This window comes from Xenopus laevis, chromosome 5L (genome assembly GCF_017654675.1).
Source record: "Xenopus laevis strain J_2021 chromosome 5L, Xenopus_laevis_v10.1, whole genome shotgun sequence".
In the NCBI taxonomy this organism is placed as follows: domain Eukaryota; kingdom Metazoa; phylum Chordata; class Amphibia; order Anura; family Pipidae; genus Xenopus; species Xenopus laevis.
In genome coordinates this window covers 74,708,834-74,720,209 of record NC_054379.1, presented here as the reverse complement: position 1 = coordinate 74,720,209, position 11,376 = coordinate 74,708,834, and the positions used below count along the sequence as shown (strand labels likewise).

Sequence of the window (11,376 nt, the reverse complement as noted above, 5' to 3'; positions counted from 1 at the left end):
CTTCCAAGTGGAATTGTGGGGAAAGTGAAAAAAAACGGAAATGCATGTTGGGAAAAGAAAACTACAGGCTGAAAAACGCATATTATCACGCATGTGTGGTTTCATTGGCGTATACTAATACTGGCTCATCCGTGCGTTTAAAAACTTAAAACCGCCATGTGTGACCTCACCCTAAATAAAACAAGGGACCAAAAGTCAAATAACAGAAAACTAGTTTATGTGTAACCATGGGTAAAGGAGGTGTACCCTAACTTCTCCTTGAAATATGGAACCCTGTCAGCACAGGTCTTTCTTAGAGCACTTTTGGGGCCCTAGAGCTTTCTGCTATGAAATGGTCAGGGACCTGCACCCTTTGTGGTTTGCACCAAAGAAAACAAAGAGTAAAAGTTTAATTTTGCTCAATTTCACAAGTACTTCTGGGCAGAGAAGATTCGGGGAGATTAGTAGCCCTGCAACAAATCGCCTCTTCCTCGGGCGACTAATCTCCCCGATCTGCCTCCCTGCCGGCTAGAATCTAAATCGGCGGCGGGATAGCACTCAGAGCGATTTGTTTTCCAAAGTTGCTCGAAGTTTCCTTGTGAGGGAAGCCCGAAGAGGCGATTTGTCCCCGAATCTTCTCGTCTGTCTCTGCCCTAAATTATCCCTTGTTCCGTTTCATGAGTAGGGTTGCCATCTTTTCTGGAAAAAAACACCGGCCTTCCTATATATTTATCTTTTGTCCCTATTAATAACATTGAGATCAACCATCACCGGCCAGGTGGCAGCCCTATCCATGAGTGAAAATCTTCTCCATGTTTGTATAAAATACTGTTACCCTCTCAAGCCAACATGAGAAAAAAAACCTAAAAAGGTCTATTCAGTATTAGTACCCATTGTCTTCTCCTGAATTAGCAAATGCTTTGTCCCAAACTGTGAAACATCTTCCGTGTTTATTTAGAAATAAAAAAAAACACTATTCAGCCTCAGAGTAATAACTTAACAATAACGGCAACAAACACTTCAGCGGTATCTCTCTGAGACACCCACGGTAGGGGGAAAATGTTGTTCTTTTTTATTGTTCCCTGCCACAAGTATTTTTAGCGCGCAAAGGAAACTATTCATCACTTATTAGATGTGAGTAAGGGAAAACCCGTTGTGAGAGGACTGCCGCGTGTTATAAAGGATTATAGTATAATTCTAGAACATAGTAATGCTCCATGCAGAGTCCCTGCGCTTATATACGTATGGGCCGTGACGCCAGAGTGTCGCGAGATGAGATTTGTGAAGTCGAGATTAGCTGTAGTGCAGTAGTCAAGGAGCAGGACGTAAACAGTGTTGTGGGACGTTTAAACAGGGATCTGCCACTGCGGGCTCTGGTTAAGAAAAAGCGCGACTGTTGGGCAGAATGCAATATCTTATGACGCAGGCGTGGTAAATGAAACAGTTATGCTTATGGTTTTCTTGTAATATATATATATATATATATATATATATATATATATATATATATATATATATATATATATATATATAATGCTTTAACAATTTATAATCTGTATCCCAATTGCTTTCTTGATTTTCCCTGCAGTAGACGCATCATGTCATTTACTTGTTCATGTGATCGTGCAAATGTGCCTATTGTTAAAACGGGGCCACATATTCTGAAGTTGCTGCATTTGCCATGACTATTATGTTAGTTCATTGGTCATTGTCCGCTGTGATCTGATGCTGCACCTATTAAACTGTTAGCTTGGCAGAGTGCCACGACAAGGGCGATTCTTAACTGGACAGTGATTGTTGATATTTTAACCCAGTTTCCCTAGAACAATAGGCAGTGAAGTGTGTTTGGTTAAATGATCCATTGAGTGTCTGTGTGCATTGTTACAGTAGGCAGCCAGTGTACCCAAAGTTAGTATCTGCCTCTCCACGATAGATGGAGGGTCTGGAGGTAATGCAACTCTCATATACCTTCTGTACCTACAGTAATGAATTAGCCTCACCAAAAACAAATCAAATGGGCTTATGAATATAACTACAATATTGAATTCTGTTACCTAGTGCTGGGAAAATCTGTGTTTTTATTTCAAATGCAGTAATGTAGTTTTTCTAAGCAAGGTGCTGTGCCATGGTAGTTGGCACTTAAAGTACAATTGGGCTGTAAAGCTGGTTGTGCACTACTAGCTGATAAAAGTCAGACTGAGCTCATTGGTCTATGTGTGCGGGCCCTGGAGATGCCCTGTTTGACTCATATGTGGCCAAAATCCTCATTGACCCGGATCTTGGGTTTTCCGGATAAGGGGGCTTTCCATAATTTGGATCTCCATGCCTTAAGTCTGCTAAAAGGCCATTTAAACATTGGCCAATAGGATTGTTGTGCCTCTGATAAGGGTTAATTATATCTTTGTTTACAAGGTACTGATTTATTATGACAGAGAAAAATACAATTATTTTTAATTATTTGATTAAAATGGAGTCAGTGGGATATGGTCTTCCCGTAATTTGGTGTGTCTTGTTGATGGTTCCCAGATAATGGATCCAATACCTGTTTGATTTATTAAGTGTACAGGTCCTATTTGGTTGTATTGTGTTGAGCTACTGACTTCTCTGTGGCAGGTCTTTGAGGACATTGCACCTATTACTGATCATCTTTTATTGTTGCTGTGTGCTCTCCACTGATTTAAGCTGGCCATAGATGCAAAGATCCGATCGTACGAATCATTGTACGATCGGACTTTCCCATCTCCCGACCCTCCACTAACCATTCAGATCAAAGTCTTACCAGTCAGATTAGTTTTAGAACAGATCAGCAATGTTCTGCCCCTGACAGCAATCGTACGATATCTATGTCCAACCAAAGCTAGTGACAGTCTCCCACTGAAAATCGTACAATCGGCAATACACGCAGAGATATTATCGGCAGCCGACAGAAATTTTCTAACCTGTCCGATTGACCAAACGACCGATCTCCGCCGAACGAAAAATGTCGGGACTCTCCACACACGGTCCGAAAATCGTACGAATCCTCGATTCGTACGATCAGATCTTTGCGTCTATGGCCAGCTTTAGGGTAGGACTACACAGAAGGTTTACTATTCTAAATTGATACATTTAGTTGATACATTTCTTATCTTTGTCCCTGCTGAGCAGAATCTCTGGATTTTCTTAAAGGCAGCTGTTAGAATTGATACAATACATACAGAAAGTCAGGTCTGCACACTCAAATACGAATCTTGAGACTCAGGTGGTAAGATTGAAATATGTTTTACTAGTTAAAAAAGAACAAGCAAACAAGAAGCATAATGTTTAACAAAAACAGAAGACATTTCACATGATGCTAATATACATACCACCCTTAAGGTACAAGCAAGGCAGAAAAGAAGACTACAAGGAGCGAATACACCTGCCAAAATGAGAATAACCCCAACGTTTCGGCAAATAGCCTTTGTCAAGGGGATTCCCCTTGACAAAGGCTATTTGCCGAAACGTTGGGGTTATTCTCATTTTGGCAGGTGTATTCGCTCCTTGTAGTCTTCTTTTCTGCCTTGCTTGTACCTTAAGGGTGGTATGTATATTAGCATCATGTGAAATGTCTTCTGTTTTTGTTAAACATTATGCTTCTTGTTTGCTTGTTCTTTTTTAACTAGTAAAACATATTTCAATCTTACCTCCTGAGTCTCAAGATTCGTATTTGAGTGTGCAGACCTGACTTTCTGTATGTATTATATTTGGTTGCTCTGTAGGGGTGACCTAAAGGTTATTTTGCACCTCCCACTGCATTGTTTTCTCTTGTATTTTTTCGAATAAGGTGTGCCCTCCATTCATCTGTATTTCCAGAATTGATACAATAGTTGCTAATACTCCAGGGATGCTGAGAAATGTATCAACTAAATGTTGCAAAATTGTAACAATTTAGAGTCTGCACCTGAATTACTGAGCTGCCAGACTGACAACACCAGAGACAGGGAGATTCAACTTTAAACTTAGATTTTGGAAAAACAGTAAAAAATAAAAATAAATAATGGAAAGCAATTGAAAAAAGTCTTTATTTCTGGGGAACAACTGAACAGAAAAAAGTGTTTGGAAGGTGAACAACCCCTTTAAGCTGATTTGGAAGTTTCATGGCTGGACGGGGCTACTACTCTGTTGGAGATACCCTGAAACACATGGAGTGAGGGACCACCAAAAATTTATATTGATTTGTGAAGCCTACCTTTATTCTTACCTCCTGATGTCAGATATTTACTCTTAAATCCATTACTTTTAGTTTGAATCTTTTTCTTCACTGCTTTTTTCGCACTACTATACAGGCTTTATTTTTTAGGCTAATTTTACTTTCCACGTTTCCTTTCCACTTACTCCTGTGCCTTGCTTTGATTCAGAGTAGCAAAATACTCGTTATTAACAGTTGTATTATAAGAATTCAAAAAGAAAAAAAATAACAGTTGTGCATTGGACACCCTATAATTACATATTCATTCTGTAGGAAAAATTAAGATTTTTTAGGGTTTTTTAGGGTTTTAAAGGTTAACATCCCTTTTAATATACAGTGCCATCACTATTATCACGTTGCCTACTGCCACAGAGATTATTTGTAAACAATGAACAACTCCTCCGACAGTATAAAGGTTACTATTGGTTAAGCTGGTCTATTTCAGTGAAGGATTAATGGACTGGCTTTGTTATTTTCCTTGCATTGAGTTATATGTAGGTATTTAATCTACTTCACCTGCTAATCTTTTGTTTTGGTAGCATATTCAAAACCTACTACCATAAGCAAACTTTTCTTTCTATCTGCCTTGTGAAACACCAAATAACTGTTTGTTCTACTTCATGGCCTGTTATGTGGTATGTAATTTACATTAACAAACGTCTAACCCACTGATCTCTCTCTGTAGAATGGCAGCTGTCCTGGTTTACTTGAACATCATCCTTGCTTGCCACTCAAGCACAGTACAGTACTTTCCTTATCATCATGATCAAATGAATATAAAAATATTAAGTGACCAAAGATGGCCAGGATCTTTATGCAGATTTGCTGTGTTTGTTCACAGTTATCCATTACAGGGGAACTTTTGCCAAATGTAAATTGTACAATTTTTTTAAAAAAATAATCCTTATCTTAAACAGTTGTAGACAGTTTTTCATGTAAAATCACAATTTTATCAAATAGGGGACAAACACAAAAAAATCGAGCGAAAATCCAAATCGTAGTTTTTTTCCTGGCTTTTTCCGAAAAAAGTCAGAATTTTTCGGATTTTCGTGCTAATTCCTGCACAGACAATAGAAACTTCCAAATAGTATAGGGACCTCTCCCATTGACTTATATACAACTTCGCATGGCACGAGATGTCGGATTTTCAGATTCTGACTTTTCCATCCTCGGGTTTAATAAATCTTGAAAAATTCTAGTTTTTTTCCACTTCACTAAAAAATTGGATTTAATAGTTTAAAAAAACTAAAATTCTTGGCATTCGGACTTTAATAAATATCCCCTTTATTGTTATTGCTACTTGTATTACTGATATTTTTTTGTTACCTCTCTTAAAGGAACAGTTCAGTGTGAAAATAAAAACTGTGTAAATAGATAGGCTGTGCAAAATAAAAAATGTTTCTAATATAGTTAGTTAGCCTAATATGTAATATATAAAGGCTGGAGTGAACAGATGTCTAATAAAACAGCCAGAATCCAACTTCTTGCTTTTCAGCTCTATAAATCTGAGTTAGTCAGCGACTTGAAGGGGGGCCACATGGTACATTTCTGTTCAGTGAGTTTGCAATTGATCCTCAGCATTCAGCTCAGATTCAAAAGCAACAGTTATGACCCATGTAGCCCCCCCTCAAGTCTCTGATTGGTTACTGCCTGGTAACCAGGGTAACCAGTCAGTATAAACCAAGAGAGCTGAAAAGCAGGAAATAGTGTTCTGACTGACATGTTATACATCAATTCACTCCAGCCTTTATACATTACATTTTTGGCTAACTAACTATATTAGAAACATGTTTTATTTTGCACAGCCTATCTATTTACCCAGTTTTTATTTTTAGACTGAACAATTCCTTTAATTATATTTAGTCTCTTATTCAAAGAATTGCATAGTTACTAGGGTAATTTGGGCCCTAGCAATCAGATTACTGAAATTGCAAACTAGAGAGCTGCTGAATATAAAGCTAAATAAATAAAAAAAAAATACAAATAATAAAAAATGAAAACCAATTGCAAATTATCTCAGAATATCAGTCTCTACATCATAGTAAAAGTTAATTTAGGTAAACAACCCCTTAAAGTTGGGCACTAAACAAAACCAAGAGATAGGCAATTGCTCTCTAGGACCCAAAAGATACATTTTAATAGGCATCCAGTAAGCATGCTGGCATCGGTTAAATCTTATAACCTTGGTTTATTTAGCAAAAATCTACTAAAAATTGCTGTGAGGATTTTCTTAATGTAGACAGTTGCAGCTTGACTACAGTCATAAAACCACACTGTCATCCATTATGTAATTTTTCACTTCAACTTGTTCATGTTGTTCATAAGGCTGGTCCATCAACCCCTTCTATATATCTCCTTCATCAGGTCTGGCAGTTTAGTATGTGAGGCATGGGCCCTCTTGAGTCTCTTATGCATCTGACGTGTTTCCCCTAGGGATGCACCGAATCCACTATTTTGGATTTGGCCGAACCTGCGAATCCTTTGCAAGAGATTCGGATACTGAACCGAATCCTAATTTGCAAATGCAAATTAGGGGTGGGAAGGGGAAAACATTTTTTACTTCCTTGTTTTATGACTAAAAAGCATGCAATTTCCTTCCCTGTCCCTAATTTGCATATGCAAATTTGGATTCAGTTCAGCCTGGCAGAAGGATTCGGCTGAATCTAAATCCTGCTGAAAAAGGCCGAATCCCGTACCGAATCCTGGATACGGTGCATCCCTAGTTTCGCCCCAGCCCTCCTTTGGTGTTCCTGGGCTTCTTTCAGGATAAAACTGCCTCTAACCTCATGTATTTTACCACTTATCTTTTGATTATTAATCAGTCTTGCTGTATTGGCTTCTATGGCAGATATTATTTGATAGATAATTTATGATGATCCCTAAGCTTAACCTGACAACTGAAGCCCAGGCCACACTGAGCATGTGCATGATCTTGCCAAGATGTTTAACAAAGTTACAAGATGACAGCCCCCTGCAGCCAACTTTGAAAACATAAATCATTTGTTTAATTAGGCTTCTGGTGCAGTAAGTTCATGTTTATGTTTAGTATTCATAATACAGCATTTCTAGCATTATTCTATTTTAGACTTTAGTTCCCCTTTAATGAGTTTTTCACTCAGAAGGACATAATGAAAGAAATGGAATTCTAAATAACTTCCATCATGCATTCTTATAAATATATCAGTCTTCATTTTCTGCCATTTTCACCACACCATTTTTAGAAAAAATGCTAATTGATTGCTACACTTTTAAACCAAATATAGTTCCATGAGGTTTTGTACCTATTATCCAGATTGCTCAGGATCTGGGGTTTTCCATGGTAACATATTTTTCCATAATTTGGATCTTCATACTTTAAGTCTGCTAAAACTATTTTTTCTTATATTTTAATTTTGCCTCCAATAAGGATTAACTATATCTTAGTCAGAATAACGTAAAAGGTACTATTGTATAATTTATTACAGAGGAAAAGGAATTCATTTTTAAAAAATGTAAATTATTTGAACAGAATGGAGTTTGTGAGAGGGCCTTTCCCTAATTCAGAGCTTTCTTGGTAATGGGATAACAGATCCCATACCTATAATAAAGAGCAAATACATCACAGCACATGATTTGTATGATTAATTGGTATTGAAGCAACCAGTTTGTTCAATGAGACCATTGTCATATTTAATAATACCACATCCTTTTGCTCATTCCCATGACAATCATTGAAAACATTAAATAAACCATTGGGTTACATCTGTAGGTTGTAAAATGTATGTATCATATCCATGTATTATCCAACGTGAATTTACATTGTTGGTATTAAAATATGCAGATATTCCTTAATTCCATTTATGTATCTCAGAATCGATAGAATAGCATGTAGCCATGTGTCTTGTATTACATTTAATTAATTTTAAATGTGTTACCTTTCTTTCACACTTCTGTCATCTGTTGCTGACAACACTGTTGTAAAGTTTCATCTCACTCCAAAGACTGACTGTAAAAACCCTAACAGCACTAAACCTAGAATCCACAGTGGAGACCTTTTTGCATACTTCTATATAAAATAGAGAAGCGTTGACCTGAATATAATAAATTACATAGGTCAGACAGGTTGAAACTTGATTTAATAAATTGCACCTGGATTTGAAATTTCCAGTTATTCAGTTGGACTATTATTATTTTATATATATATATATATATATATATATATATATATATATATATATATATATATATATATATATATAATACACAAAAGCCATGAATATTCTGTAAATTATATCCTTATAAACGGTGAGTAGTGATGTCATCAGTTATAAACGGTGAGTAGTGATGTAATTTCTGTCACATGACTCACTAAAATTTGTGTATTATAATTAATAAAGTACCCCCAGTTGTAAAATATGAGGATATTATAAGTTACCTCGGAGTTCCATGACCTGTATAAAAACACTCGGCCTTCGGCCTCGTGTTTTTATATGGTCATGAAACTCCTCGGTAACTTATAATATCCTAATATTTTACAAGAGGGGGTACTTTATTCACTATATATATATATATATATATATATATATATATATATATATATATATATATATATATATATATATATATATATATATATATATATATATATATATATATATATATATATATATATATATATATATATATAAAAACGCAAATCAGTGATATCAGGGTGAACAACCGGAAAACTCCAATAAATCAAGTTTCCATGGGAAAAAAACTCGGATTGCTCTAAATAATCGAGTTTTCATGCGAAACCAACCAAAAAACGGCAAACATCATGAAGGCTATTAACATCTTCAAATGGTTCAAGGGACCTCTGCCATTGACTTCTACATGAACTTGACAGGTTTTACCTGGAGTATTTTCAGATTCAAGCTATTTCCAGCTTCGGAGTATAATAAATATATAATTCAAATTATTATAAATATTTAGTTAAAATTTTTAAAAATGATTTCCTTTTTCTCTGTTATAATAAAACAGTAGCTTCTACTTGAGCCCAACTAAGATATCATTGATCCTTCCTATTGGGTTTTATTATTGTTTAAATTATTATTTTAGTAGACTTAAGGTATGGAGATCCAAATTACAAGAAGATCCCTTATTTGTAAAATCCCAGGTCCCTAGCATTCTGGATAACGGGTCCCATACCTGTAATACTATTCTAAAACCCTTTTTAAAATGCTGAAGATTGGGAGACTGCATTGTAGCCAGTAACCCATAATATTACTCTGCTGCTTCTGCAGAACTTGCTTTAATTTGAAGCAGCGTAGGTGGTTCTTCAGAATGAGGGCAATGATGTTGTGATGGTATATTCTATTAATAGACAGGGCTGTCCAACTGGTGGCCCGCGACCCCCCTTTATATGGCCCTCCACATCAAAGTCTGCCTGCTGTGTCTGTTTACCATTTATAAAATTTAAAAGGTATCACTACAGAGATTAACTGGCCTCTGCATTGTTTAGAGATCCAATTCAGTCTAATCCCCTGTATTGTTCACACCTGTGATCCTCCTCCATTGTTCACACATGTGACACTCTATTGTTTATATACTAAAGCCCTGAACTGTTCACACATGAGACCCAGACAGAAACTGCCAACATTGTTCACCTGTTCACACTATATACAAAATGCTAATGGGGTACTGTATTATACACAGGGAAGGAGGAGGAATATGGATTAAATATGACAACTTTATTCACATATGAGTAGCATCCCTACCGGTGCTGGGCCAAGGTAGTTTGGCACCTTAGGCAAGAGCTTCAATCAGCGCCCCCCTGTCCTGCATTACCATTTACCTCCTTACCATGTTAGTTTTTAAATAAAGAAAGCAAGAAAATGTACAACACTTTTTCATTTATATTACTGCCCCCTGTACCAGCAAGCCTAGCAGCCATCCATAATACAGCCCCCCTGTACCAGCAAGCCTAGCAGCCATCCATAATACAGCCCCCCCTGTACCTGTACCTGTGCCAGCAGCCATCCATCATACTGCCTCTCCGTACCTGTACCAGCAAGCTCAGCAGCCATCCATCATACTGCCCTCCAGCAGCCATCATATTGCACCCAATATTTACCTGTGCCAGCAGCAGCCAAAAATAAATCTGATCACATCATATTGCCCCCAAGTATTTATGTACCTGTGCCAGCGCCCAGCCCAGCAGCAACAGCAAACATATGGGCCCCAAATCTGTACCTGGCTGTGCCATCAGGAAGCTTCACACTTTCACAGTAATAGAAAGAATGTCTTCAGTTTAGTGCAACTGTGCAAGGCTGAGAGCATCAAGTGCGAGCCACACCAAGCAGGCCGTCAACTCTCTGCCACCCAACCGCATCAGTGACGTCTTTGACTCGTATACGCATGTCGCGCTGCACTGCCGCACCTCACAGAATGAGCTATTGCTTGCTAGCAAGAGGGAGAAGGTGAAGGAGGGGGATTCCACCTGACTGAGTGACCATGATTACAGAAACAAACTATTCAATAAACGCTTGAAAAAAAATGAAAAAAACCCCCACAGGGCTTCCATTATCAGCCCTGCACCATAGATTAGAAAAATTCCGTCCCTCTGTACCATATAAATTGGACAGCACTGCTTTAAGGTATTAGGTTGAATCAGAACTTGTACTTTTTGCTGAAGAAATCGAAGGGGTAATTTATTACCGCAGTGCAGTTGTGTTCCTGCAAATTTCCCTGCAGTCAGTTGCATGTAAAACCCAATTTATTAAAGGCACTTGTGTCAAAATGCACTTCTTGCACTTCTGTATTGTTGTGCATAGCGCCACTCAGTCCTTCCTGCCAACTGTTCCAAATCATGCTTAGTTGTACCTATTTACACAGCGGAACCCTGGCGCTAGAGTCCTGAAGCGTGTCAGGTACCCGTGAGTTACCCGTAAAAAAAGGCGAGGGCCATCTGGGTTGTGGGTAGAATTTTAAGGTAGGGTTATATATGTGGGCCTGCAGGTCGGGTTGTGGGGGTTTATCCATATTTCTTATCCTATCAGAATTACAATATCCACTCCAACAACTAATTCAAGTAGCTTTACACCTATTTTGTAATAGGTGCTCTCCCCAAACCCAATCAATTTAGAATACTTGCATGATTAATTACCAGTTCAGTTAGCCCTTGTCCACGAAACACTATTTATTAAAATTCACCTCCTTTTAACTAC

The 11,376-nt window shown here is 37.5% G+C and overlaps 1 protein-coding gene across 1 annotated transcript in view; it reads left to right on the top strand.

Annotated features, from left to right (window-relative positions):
* Positions 1-1,249: 1,249 nt before the first annotated feature.
* ahi1.L (Abelson helper integration site 1 L homeolog) overlaps positions 1,250-11,376 on the top strand; it is a 98,614-nt gene continuing 88,487 nt past the window's right edge. Inside the window, exon 1 of the mRNA XM_041562959.1 lies at positions 1,250-1,410. The gene's annotated coding sequence lies outside the window, so the exon portion shown is untranslated. The remainder of the gene's footprint in view (positions 1,411-11,376) is intronic.